We start from the raw sequence: 12,179 nt of genomic DNA on the forward strand, positions 1-12,179 counted from the left end.
CTTAAAGATGTACTACAATTACACTAGCACTAGGAGAATATGATTTTTTTAAAGTCAAATCCATATATTAACAGAATGTAATATTTTCTCATTAGTATTAATTACAGAGCTCTGCGAGACTATCTAAGGTTTCCTGTCCCTCATTACAGAGATATCTTTCAACTTAACTATTGAAGTATTAACAAGTATATAGATTTTTAAGATGAAGATGTGTTTTTAAAGGAGTAGCACTTCTCTTCCAGCTGCCCCAAGTAACAAATTGTCTGACAGCATGCTCACCAACTGGCTAAATATCCTACTGCTCGGAAGACCCAACTTTTAAATCATAAAACCATTTAAATCATGAGCTTAGGCAAGCAAATTTACTTCTCTATCCTTCACTTCCCTTTCTGTAAGTCAAAATAGCAATATAAAGTAATCAAGTGTTTTTTTTTCATATCACTGTGATGTGAAGACCTACGTTACAGCTACATAACATTATCTCTGAGGAAAACCTTTTCTCCTGGTGGTTTCTATGAGACATTGATGGCAAAGTTTCAGAGAGGAACGAGCCAAAGGCCTAGGCCATTCCAGAAGGGGCAGTCCAGCTCCTCTCTTACTCCTGTATGCACACTTATTGATGCTTCTTTGGACATTTACCAAGCCCTCCTCAATGAGATAATCCATAGACCTGAACCAACAGAAAATCAATTTTCCTGCCAAAAAAAAAGAAACCATTATTTAGCTTGCTGAATCACTCCACTCTGAGCAGGCCACTGGAGACCTCAAAGGGAAGGAGGACATGGGCTCCTGAAGGCAGAAACGAGAAGGACAAGGAGAAAGTAGGACTGCCCATTTTGTAGCAATGAGCTATTATATCAACTCAGCTGCCATGTGAAACCTCATCCTGGAGTTTAATTAATCAAAGTATTACATTTCAGCTCAGTTAACTACCTTACTATTGACCAAATCATACGATTAAGACATTTTTCTGTAGGTGCACCAGGACAGCACTGCAACTCCTAAGCTTTGTTTTCATTACCTTGAGCAAAGACCTTGAGCAGATTAAGTGGGAGAGTACAATAGGGCACGTGTACAATTAAGTCTTTTCACCATGCTATATGACATCTACAGACTCCCCACCCACGTTTTCAGGTGTTGCTTTAAATCTGCATCTCCATGGACAACATTAAAAAAAATCATGAACAACTACATAGGTTAATAATAGAAACAGGTAATCTTGAGTTTAATAAATGGTATGAGTAGGTGTATCGTCTATAGAGGTCTTAATGATAACTTTCCACCTGCTTTGAGCTACTTACACCCTTAGTTAGCACAGAGGCTGATGTCTCCATTTAACCAACGTAGTGAGAGAATTCTGTTTTACTGCAGGATTATTTTATTTTTTTGGAGTGTGATGTTTTGACTTCTAAGAGATAAGAAATCAGTGCTGTTTACATAAAATACTGTTTTGGTGAAGTGGATATTTTTACTTTAAGATGATACTCATTTAGAAAATAATTCTAAAAATATTTAAAATATTTAGATGATTCAACTTAACATTGGAAATCACAGTAAAATACACATTCAATTTGGGCAGGAATATCACTGCTCATACTAACTCTCACACTAAAAAATAATGACCTCATATAGGCACGCTGTACAGATGCAGCAATAGAGGGGAAAGCTAAGAATCCAAATATTTTATTCTCCCTCAGTACAAACATGATGCATTACACTTAATGCTTTATGCTAATGAAAAACTTGGCAGGAATAGCAAAGGGAATTTTTGTTTTATTTTTATTTCTTACTAGCCTCCTTAAAAAACCTTTGCAGTGTTGAGTAAGATGAGGAAAGTGGGTCAACAGAATTAGGAAAAATACTGGAGAAACTGAATACTTTTGGCCACATTATTGGATTACACATGATTTAATTTATCTTACACAGCTGCTCACTTAGAATGCAAAAAAAAAAAAAAAAGCCTGAAAACATTCAGGAATGAGTATAATAACCAGCTTAAGGAATAAATTTAAATAATGGGGAGGTCTGGAGGTAAATTTCTTATTATATAAAATATTTTATTAAAAACTGAAACCATGGAAACTAAATCCTGTTCTCCTCTGCTATTGCAAGACTTAAAGCCCTAACTTTCTTAATGTGGAAAGGGAAGACAACAGAAAGCAGTGCACCTGTTCCTGCTCTTTTCCAGTTCCACAACACTCATCTGATTTTTTTTTTTCATCCCATATGAAGCTTAGAAAGCGCATTAATAACTGCTGCTCTCTTACTGGGGTTAGTGAATGAGCTGGAAGGGAAATTAAAGGAATTTTGTTCACCAAAATCTGTTATTTTCCAGTATTGTCACCGAACACAAATTTTCACGGAGCATGAAGAATCTTACCCAGCTCATGGCAAGTCTTCATGGCAATTAGTTCTTTTCCAAGGTTTGAAACACCTTTTCCACCTTTTTGCGGGATGACAGAATGCCCATACGTCTAGCCTTTCTGCAACAGTTGCAACAAATCCCTCCTAACAGTTTTGTCTTATACAAAAGATTTAAGTATTCTCTGGAGTTTAACTCTGTTTATTCTCTGTGTTTAACTAAAACACAGATGGATATTTTTCAAGGTTGCTCCTTAACTTCCAAGCTATAAGCCACATTTTCATCAGAGGAAAACCTTAAGTCTATTAAACATTCCTTAATGTAGACATGCACCTAAAGGTTAAGTTAGAGACTTCATAACAGCACTTAAGTAAAGACTGGGGGAACCGCTGATGCCGGTTCAATTCCTTCAGACAAAAAGAACAATCAGGCTACAGTGCAAGAAGACTAAGTCCATATATTCATACCATTTTTCATCACGCATCCCGAAATTTAGCTAGTTCTACTACTGGGGTAAATGGTGTAGCCATAAAGGGGAGGTTTCATCTCCCACCTGGCCTCCAAAGACAAATGGAAAAAACAAACAAAACAAAATATTAAAACTAAAATAGTGGAAACCATCCCAGGACTTAACACTGATGACTGAGAACAAATATAAGTCAGTATGAAGAAGTTTCACAAAAAATTTCCTTCAAAAGTGTGAGATACTGCAGGAGGTGGAAGATGGCCAGAGAGAGCAATGCACTACAACTGAACTCTTCTTACAGTTTTCATGCACATCAGGACACAGGTTAACAATGAAATCTAATTCATTACGTTTTTATACTGCTTATTTAAAAAAAAAAAAAAAAAAAGCTGAAATTCCTATCTGGTTGTGTTCTGTAACAGTTCTCTAACAAATACAGTTAAATTCAGTATTAATTTTTATAATGTTGATCAGGAAAAAAAAATCTACTAAATGTTCGTTCTTATTAAAAATTAATATTTATGTTTGAAATAGATATCTTCAACAAATTTCATTGAATAGATATTTCACAACAGAAAAACAAATTCTTAATAGCAAAAAATATCTTCCAATAATAATATTTTGTAAAAGCTTTTTGTTGTTGTTTGTTTTTTGTGGTGGTGACTTTAGCACAGAGTGCATAAATTTAACGACCATTCTTGGCTCAGTTTAAATGTCATTTGACTTGAAACCGCAAATCTTTGATCTCAGCCAAAAGAAAAAATATATATTTATCTGTTCCTTAAGATTTAGTCCTTTAATCCACAAAATCTATCAGCAGCTGTTGCATAAGTAAATAAGATCTGTTAGATACGACATATGAACTCATTTGAGAAATAACCATCCCAGTTCAGATTTAAGAAAACATTAGAATTCTTGTAAGTTAAATAGAGATCAAAATTAATGTAATCTGTTTATTAATCTGATAAAATGTAAAATATATTAATAATGTTGCTGAACCAGATGTCCCTTCAATTTTGTTCTTTATCACCCTAGCATATTTCTTGCTTAAAGGGCATGCAGCATCTACCTTTTTTAACGTCTTTTTGGCTCAATGTATTAAAACATATCACTTCAGGTGCCACCAAGAGCACCTCTTTTATGTGTGACACTTCATCCTTTCCTAGAAACATGGAAGTGCCTCTGCCTTTGGAACTGTTCAGATCCCCAACACCATCATCTGATGGCCCAAGACTTCAGTACTGCTTCACTTTTCATTAAGTAATAAACTTACTTACGAAGTAAGAAAGACCTCTCCACACATAGGATTAAAACCATTCTCTTCATGGAGAAACAATAGAAGAAATATCTACAAATGCAACAATACATTTGAGAGCATAGCACAAAGAGGTCAAGAAGCTTGAATGACAAGCTTCCTCTAATGTTATTGTCATACTTGTGAAAACCTCACACTACTCTTAACAAAATAGCTTTGTCTGCATAAACTGGCTCAGCTGAGGAGGGTACCTGGTATTTCACAGGCAGACTGGCAGCATGTATGTGCATGATCAAAAAAAAGATTACACAGTGGGTGAATCTTTGGCCACATCAGATCTCATGCAACTAAAAAAATGTATTTTGTTGCTAAAATTCTGTAAGAGGCATTTGGCACATTATAGCACCCTGGGCATGACTCCGTTTCTGGATTCATAAGCATCAGCATCAATACTTTACCACAAATACATGAGCTGTAGACACCGATGATAATGTACGACAGGAACCAATACACAGTTTTCATGCATATAGTAAAAGACTTAAACCATTCGCTTTTACAGTATGACTTCACAACATATTTTGAGGTTTCCAGTTTTTTTTTTCTGCTCTGTCTGAGCAGATTTTCTAAAAATGCCAAATATTTGGGTCATTTTATGCACAGTTAAATTTTAAATGATTTTTAAATGTAGTATGAAACCATGTGTTCTACTTTAAAATCCAGCAGATGGCACTAAAGATTGCGTTTTCAATCTCCCAGTTCAACTCAAATGATCGAATCTTGTAATCTTATGATTTAACATTATAAAAATATCACGCCCTGCTGTGAGTTCTTGGTAGTTGGAAAATGTGCTGCCTTCTAGGTGACATAACCTTAAGAAACTGTAAGTGGCTATAGCATAAACGAAAAAAGACAAAATGCTGTACTTTGCCCTGTTCACCCATGCATACTCATAATCACACAGAGCATAGGCAACTTTTTTCATGAAATCAGTGAGACTTTTATTAAGTTCTGTTCTTAGCATTCTTTTTTATTGAAAAAAAAAAAACTAGTACAAGAATACAAATTCAGATTGGTTTCTAAACTATCTTCAACTGTAGGAAATGCACAAAAGACTAATTCTTCATTAACATGCCAGCGGCGTAACTTTGACAAATCTACACTGAACACCAGAAGTTCTAGGACTTCTGGTTATTTAATATGCCTGTGAATGCAACTGCTAGATCTAAAAAACTTTAGGTGGCTACACTGATGCTATGATCTGAAAACCGCTGCTCAGCAGCTCCAGAAACCCTGGAAACACCTAGGTCTCCCTAGGTGCCTTGCTGTTCTGCCAGTGCTGCAGGTCCTCATCTGTGATGCCCGTCTCATGCAGATGTTCCTAGAGAGAGCAGCAAGGCATCTAGCTTTTCCCTTAATCCCCACTAGCATCTTAACTAGGAAAAGCTGTCAGCCTGTGATGGCTTTAGGGAATACACACTTGTTTAAAGTCAAGACAGGCAATCTTAGCAAGGTACTATGGATTGTTTTGTCTCAATCAAAGGAAATGGGGAATTGAGGGTGAATCTAGCACATGCTGACTAGAAGAACAGCTAAAGTCCCGTGAAGAAGTCTAGATATATCTGCCAGTTATATCATGTATCATCACGTCACATAAATCTGTTAATAAAATTTATAACCTTACATTCTCTGCACAAGTAGGACAGATTTAGGTTGAAAAGGAAATAAATAACTGTAACTTCCAACTCCTCAGTGCATGACATAGCAAAATTAATGTGTTAGCATATTCTAAATTCAGGAGTTTTTGCATGTTTGAGGTGTGCTGCTTTTTAGCATGGATGATATGATACCTCTTTTGGTCACTTTGTGAAGATCAAATAACTGTTGAAGGTATTCATATTGCAAAATATTGTTCTTGTAAGTGACTTTGGATGTTAGGTCAATATTCCTTACTGTTGTTATTGTTGGACTCTTTTATTCAGTGGAAACTGCCATTTTAAGAGCAGAATACACTATTTGTCTATAAAAGACACTTGCTAAAGGCAAGCAACACGTGGATGGACTTACATAAGTTGTGAAACAGGTAAGAACCTGATCAATCAGCTAATCTTCTGAGAAAAAAGGCCTTATTTCTGTAAAAGTAATATGAGTATTACCTGCTACTTCTAGCCCCTTTGCTTTAACCTACGGTCAGACTCCTCACTTTTCTGCAACTTCACTTACCACCTATCTGTCCCTTCCCTGTTCACATTTCCTGTAGGTCTCTCCCTCCTACACGTTTTTCTCAAATATTTTATATCACATTAATTATTATATACTACATATAGTACGTTATATATCCTATAACAGGAACAATTGTTTTCCTCAAAATCTCAGATTTTACCTAGCCTGAAGGTTTCTTCATTCTCCTCTGCCCATTCAACACACAATTATAGTTCAACTCAATTCTTCTTTCAACTTGGTCTTCACCTTTCACCCATGATGTTTTTCATCTCACCAGCAATCACCTGAATCCTGTTGGGCCTCAGACCTTTCTCCTCCACATCCTATCTATCTCATCTTTCTCCGTTTTATTGGTGCAAACACAAGTGTGGCCATTCTTGTAACTCACAGTCTGCCCCTCTACCTCATACTTCTCTTGTTTTGCCCAAACCAAAGATTTTGGCATAGATTTCTGATTTCCGTCATGTGTGACCTGTACATCAAACTCCACTAACTGAAACAGAGATCTCCACATACCCCTGTTAAAACTTCACTACCACCTATATTCTGCCTGTCACTCAGGACCACAAACTCCTGTGTTATACTGGACTCAGACCTATGTAGACCTTCACCTCAAAATCCTATACAAGCCTTGGAGATTCATTTTGAAAATTAAAAGAAAAAAAAATGTTTATCTAATTTAATCTCTGTCCAGATTAAATATTCAGCCATCATCAGTTTATCCATCAGTTCCTTTTCTCACCAGTTCAAGCCTGTCCTGCTGACAGTCTGATCAGAATCCTGCAACAAATATAATTTAATTTTACCTGTCTCTTTGTATTCCTCCAATGAACCCTTTTTTGTGTTGTACAAAATATAAATGGCTTGTCTTCACCTTCAAAGACTTTCACAGTCTATTTCTGCCTTACCTATCATTTTTCATCCAGTGCTGAGAACTCAGCTGACACTTCCTCCTGGGTTAAACTTTCAAGCTAGAATCTTTGTTGGTTTTCCCCTCGTTGCCCTAATGTAGGAGTATTATCATCAAAACCACCCCATCATCCTCTTCAAACTCTCCTTTACCTTGATGTTTACAAAGATTTTTACAAAAAAAGAAAAAAAAAAAAAAGAGGTTACTAGTATGTTAAACCTTTTACTTACCAGGCCAGACAATATTTCGTGTTATTTTATTATCTGCCTAATACTTACAATGCAGGCTGCCCCCATGACAAAAATTGCTTTTTTCTTTTTTATGTTTGTAAAAACCCTCACTCAGAAGGGTTATAGTCCATGACAGGCACTTCCAGGCAATATTATAATACAAATCTCTCAACATTATTAAGAAATACATGAAGTTACTTTTTGTATTTCTTTTTCACCATTTTGTGATCTTAGTTATTTAGTTTTTTGGTTTCTGAGCCTTCAGGCGATATGTTCATACTTTCCTCACATCCATGAGGAACAAAATGCTTTTAATGAATGCTGATATTTTTCCTGTATGCACGAGATCCTAGGAACCAGGAGCAGTTTAACCATAAAGCATTTCATTATGAGATTCAGGATAAAGTTCAGACTTGGCCAAGATGAAGGCTTCACTTGAAGATCTCACACAGGAGTTCAACCTGGCCACCACAGCTGGAATTAAAAGCTGGTCACATCTAACAAATACTTACACCCTCTACACAAGTTATATCAGATCTTAATTCCAGTTCCTTCATATAATCTCTTATCATGTCTGTAATAAATGGCAGCATCATAACACGACCATAAAGGCTAAGACAAAAACGTCTTAGCAAGTCCCCATCACGTCAGAGCGGAGGCACCCTGGCATAGTGGCGTGGGCTGCTGCTGCCTAGACAGAACAGGAGGCTTTATTCACTAGTGCCTCTTCACCAGCAGTAACTTCACACAGAGATTTTCAAACTAAAATTTTAACAAGAGCAGGTTTTCGGCAAGTGTATAAAGAGCTCATTAAATAATGTTTATACAATTTAATTTTACAGCTTCCTGGAAGTTTCCTGATGTAGATTATTGAAAACTTTATTTTCATATACTCCTATTTGTGTTTTTCTTTAATAATCTCAGCCCACAAGCAGACTTCCTCCTTACACAGCTGAAGAACTGTGAGTCAGAAATGTGCAATATCTACAACAAGGAATTTGCATTCCAGCTTCCCACAGTTCCTCCCAAATGACCGTTACCCTTTCTGAGGTATACGAGAGAAAGCAGCTAACTAAGCAAATACCGCCCAACAGTACTAAAAAAGATATTGTTGAGGAGTTCATAAAGAAACTGGGTATGTCTTGTATTAAAAAGCACTTACACGCTGAGATATATTTAGTACGGAAGAAAGCAATGCCTTCTGTGGAAAAAAATAGTTAATGATTATCCCTTCTTTGTTTAAAAACATACATTCTTACCTCTCATGGCTGTTGTGCCATAATAATCTAAATCAACTGTTGTTTTTTTTAATGACATCTGTATGTTTTATGCTGAGACTTCATAAAAATCTGAAAACCAATACCATTGCTAAAAAGATGTTCAGTTCTCCTCACGTGGCTATTTCCACTAACTGAAATAAGAGTACAGCTCCTAGGCTGTATGGTAACTCTGTGCAGAAAAGCTTCCATTTCAAAAGTTGAAGTCTCATTTTTCATTAGAAGTGTTTCAGTTGCATGAGGACTTTTTTTGGAGAGAAAATTGTTAAGTTTCAACAATAAAGAATTATTTGAACGTGAACGTTCTAACAGGCCAAAACAGTGAAGCATGACAGAGAGGAGGGAGACAACACCTTTCAACCCAGTATGGCCCTCTCCTAACTGCATCTTTGGATCTACAGCCCTTGCACTTTTGGGAACTTCTCTGTCCCTTCCTCGGCCTTTGGAAGGAGGTATAAGCCCTTCCATCTGATTGCTGTTTTGTGTTGGGATCTGGAAACGCACTCCCTTAGTGCAGGGCATGAGCCTTACTCTTGACGTCCCAGCAGATACCACACAAAAGCCAGGAGAAAGACCTCTAGGTCTTTCCTCTAGCACATGCATGGAAAGGGCAATACAGTTCGTGGAGACAGGACAAACAGATGAAAGATATGATCCATTCCTGTGAGGTGGTAATGGTAATTATATCAGGGTGGAAGAGGCTCCAACCAACTTTTCCGGTCAGATAAAGAGAATGAGAGCCTTGTCAGAAGAGGCCAAAGCAGCAGAAGTGCACTATTTTAGATTGACCCTGACACAAGTTTTCTTGTAAAGCTCCTCAAACCCTTTGTGATCTAAGTACAAGACAAAGAGTTAGTACTAATGTCTTCAAATACGTTGATCAGTTAAAAGAACAGAAATATGATGGTGAGCTAGAAGTGGTGGCAAGGAGCTACCCACTCTCATATCTCCCACAGACAGGAAAAGGATATAGTTTCACTAGTTTAACAATTTCTTAATATTATCCTAGCAAAATTTGTAATTGTATGGACCATGAATAATTACATTGCCCAAATTCAGTGACACAAGGTGAAGTTACCTTGCTTAATATAATATGAACTCTGATCAGTTTAGTGAGTTTGCACCTTGTTTTACACCAACATAATATTCATAAACATTTCTAACTAAACTCTCTGGAAATAGCACATTTTAAACACTGCAGGCAACAACCATAGTTCTCAATGCTTTCTTGGCTCATATCTGAACATCAAATTCAGCACAACTTTCTTTGGTGAAAACAAGGAAATGACAAGTCATGGTACAACACACATTGTCTTTGGTCTCCTGAAGCAGAGTCCACCATGCCTTTACAAAGCAGACTGCCTCTGTGCCCTAGGGCTTACTCAGTGCTGCACTGCAGAAAACATGCTGTATTTGCTAAATGTTCAGCCCTTCTCTTTCTTTTCCAATCCTATTTTAACCATAGTGTCTGCCCTTCCAGTAATTATTTGAACTTCCCTTACTCATCGTCAGTCCCATGGGTTAGGTTCCTCTCTCATCTCACTATTGCAAACTTCCCAGGCTAGAATACTTGGGTGCCCTAACGCAGTCAATTCAGCGTTTAGCTAGAACAACACATAAAAATATAAAAAGGTACATGCAATGGTATCATGCAGAGAGGAGACACATCTCTACTCACTTGCCTTTTACTTTTACTCTTCCCTGGGCAGCCCCAGTAGGCCACTGTTGGTTCTCCACCCATAATATGGCCAAAGGAAGGGGGATGGAGCTAAATGCTACAAAACATGATCTAAGTGGTGGAGCTAAAAAACACCATGAAACTGTGAAAACAATCACAGCAGTCAAGGAAACAGAAAAAAGGGGGGAGGATGAAGGGGAAGAGAGAGAAGAAAAAAAAGGTCAATTGCATTTGCAAGTCTACAAGTAATTTTCATACACATTTGCTTCCAAAAAAACAAGCCCAAAATAAGTTGGACACAAGGTCCTTTTACAGAACCTTCTAAAAAGGACTGATGGAAAGTTCCTTAAAGTAAGTTTCATCGAGGTGCAGAGAGAAACTAATTATTGTCTTCCCCAGCCAAATCAACAACTCTGGATTTTCTCATGGCAACACAAAACAACACTGTTTGTAAAGAAAGTGTGCTTCCACATGCCTGAGAGTCAAGAGCATTGATTAGACGGTGAGGTGGCAACAACCTATAGTACAGAGAATGAGTACAAAATCACTCTGTGGGGAAAAAATGGATGTAAATACCAACAGAATATGACTAGTTTAAAAACAGGTATAAAAACTACTACCTAAACCTGTGTGGGTTTTAGCTTTATTCCTTATTATTGTTCTGCCAGCTAATAAGCAGGAAGTTCCACTTCTACTTTTATAATAGGCCATAAAAAGTGGAGTATTTCAGGTACTGGATCATGTCTTCCCTTACAAACTACGCAATGACTTCATTTTCCTTGTTCACATCTTATTCAGCACCATGCCCTCCTCCACACGTAGTAAAAAAGACATGTGAAACACTTCTCCTGAGTATGCTGACCTGTGTCAGCACATGATGGCATAACACTGCCGTAATGCCATTCCTTCACTGAAAGCAGCACACGGTGGTATTTTGAGCTGTAGTCTCCAGGCCCCATAGGAAATTTCTCCAGTAGAATAATGTATTATGAAGTGGCTCAGCCAGAAAACATCCCTTAAAATACATTAAGTCAATGAGTAAAGAACAATTTGATTTATTTTCTCTTCAAAAACACTGGCTTCATTTTATTATAGAATACAAATATCATTTATTTAAGCTAAACTTCACCAAAATCACATTTTTGTGAACGAACAAAACCTAATCTCTTTTCAGAGCGAAGCAAAGGAGAAGTCAGAAATAAAGAAATGCCCTTCTCTTCAATTTATTTATTTTATTCATTGAATCACACAATGTGCTAATGGCCATGGTGTTTTTTTTCTAAGAATGGTCATCACACTGTAACCAACCAGACATAACATGGAGAATAACTGAAAATAATGTAAAACAAAGTGCAAAAAGCCTGACGGAGATTGGTAGGCGGATTTTACAATTAAAAACCTACAGAATTAAAGGATTAGAAAAGGGGGGGGGGGGGGGGATGAAATCTTTAGAACACTTTTCAAAAGTAAGGTTCAAATTTGCACCTACACAAAATCAAAAATACGCATACCAGTGTTTAGCTCTTACTCCAAACTATAAAAAGCAGTGTATAAGAAACAGAGAAAATAAGATAAATATCCCATTTATCCAATTGAACTATATTAATCAGTAGCATCCCTAGGTTCAGCTGTATCAATCACACAACACAGGCAGAATTTGTCCTGGTCAGCCAGGCTACCTGCTGCAAAGACAATCCAACTCCACACAGCAGAACAACCACACATGAGATGGGACCATCCGAAGATCAGCTCGCATTTATAGTCTGCTGGTCCCATATGTA

General features: G+C 37.1%; 1 protein-coding gene across 42 annotated transcripts in view; it reads right to left on the bottom strand.

Annotated features, from left to right (window-relative positions):
* The window catches only part of RIMS1 (regulating synaptic membrane exocytosis 1), a 318,536-nt gene that overhangs the window by 206,296 nt on the left and 100,061 nt on the right, over positions 1-12,179 (bottom strand). The gene's annotated exons all lie outside the window — the stretch shown is intronic.

Source organism: Anser cygnoides, chromosome 3, assembly GCF_040182565.1.
Source record: "Anser cygnoides isolate HZ-2024a breed goose chromosome 3, Taihu_goose_T2T_genome, whole genome shotgun sequence".
Lineage (NCBI taxonomy): Eukaryota > Metazoa > Chordata > Aves > Anseriformes > Anatidae > Anser > Anser cygnoides.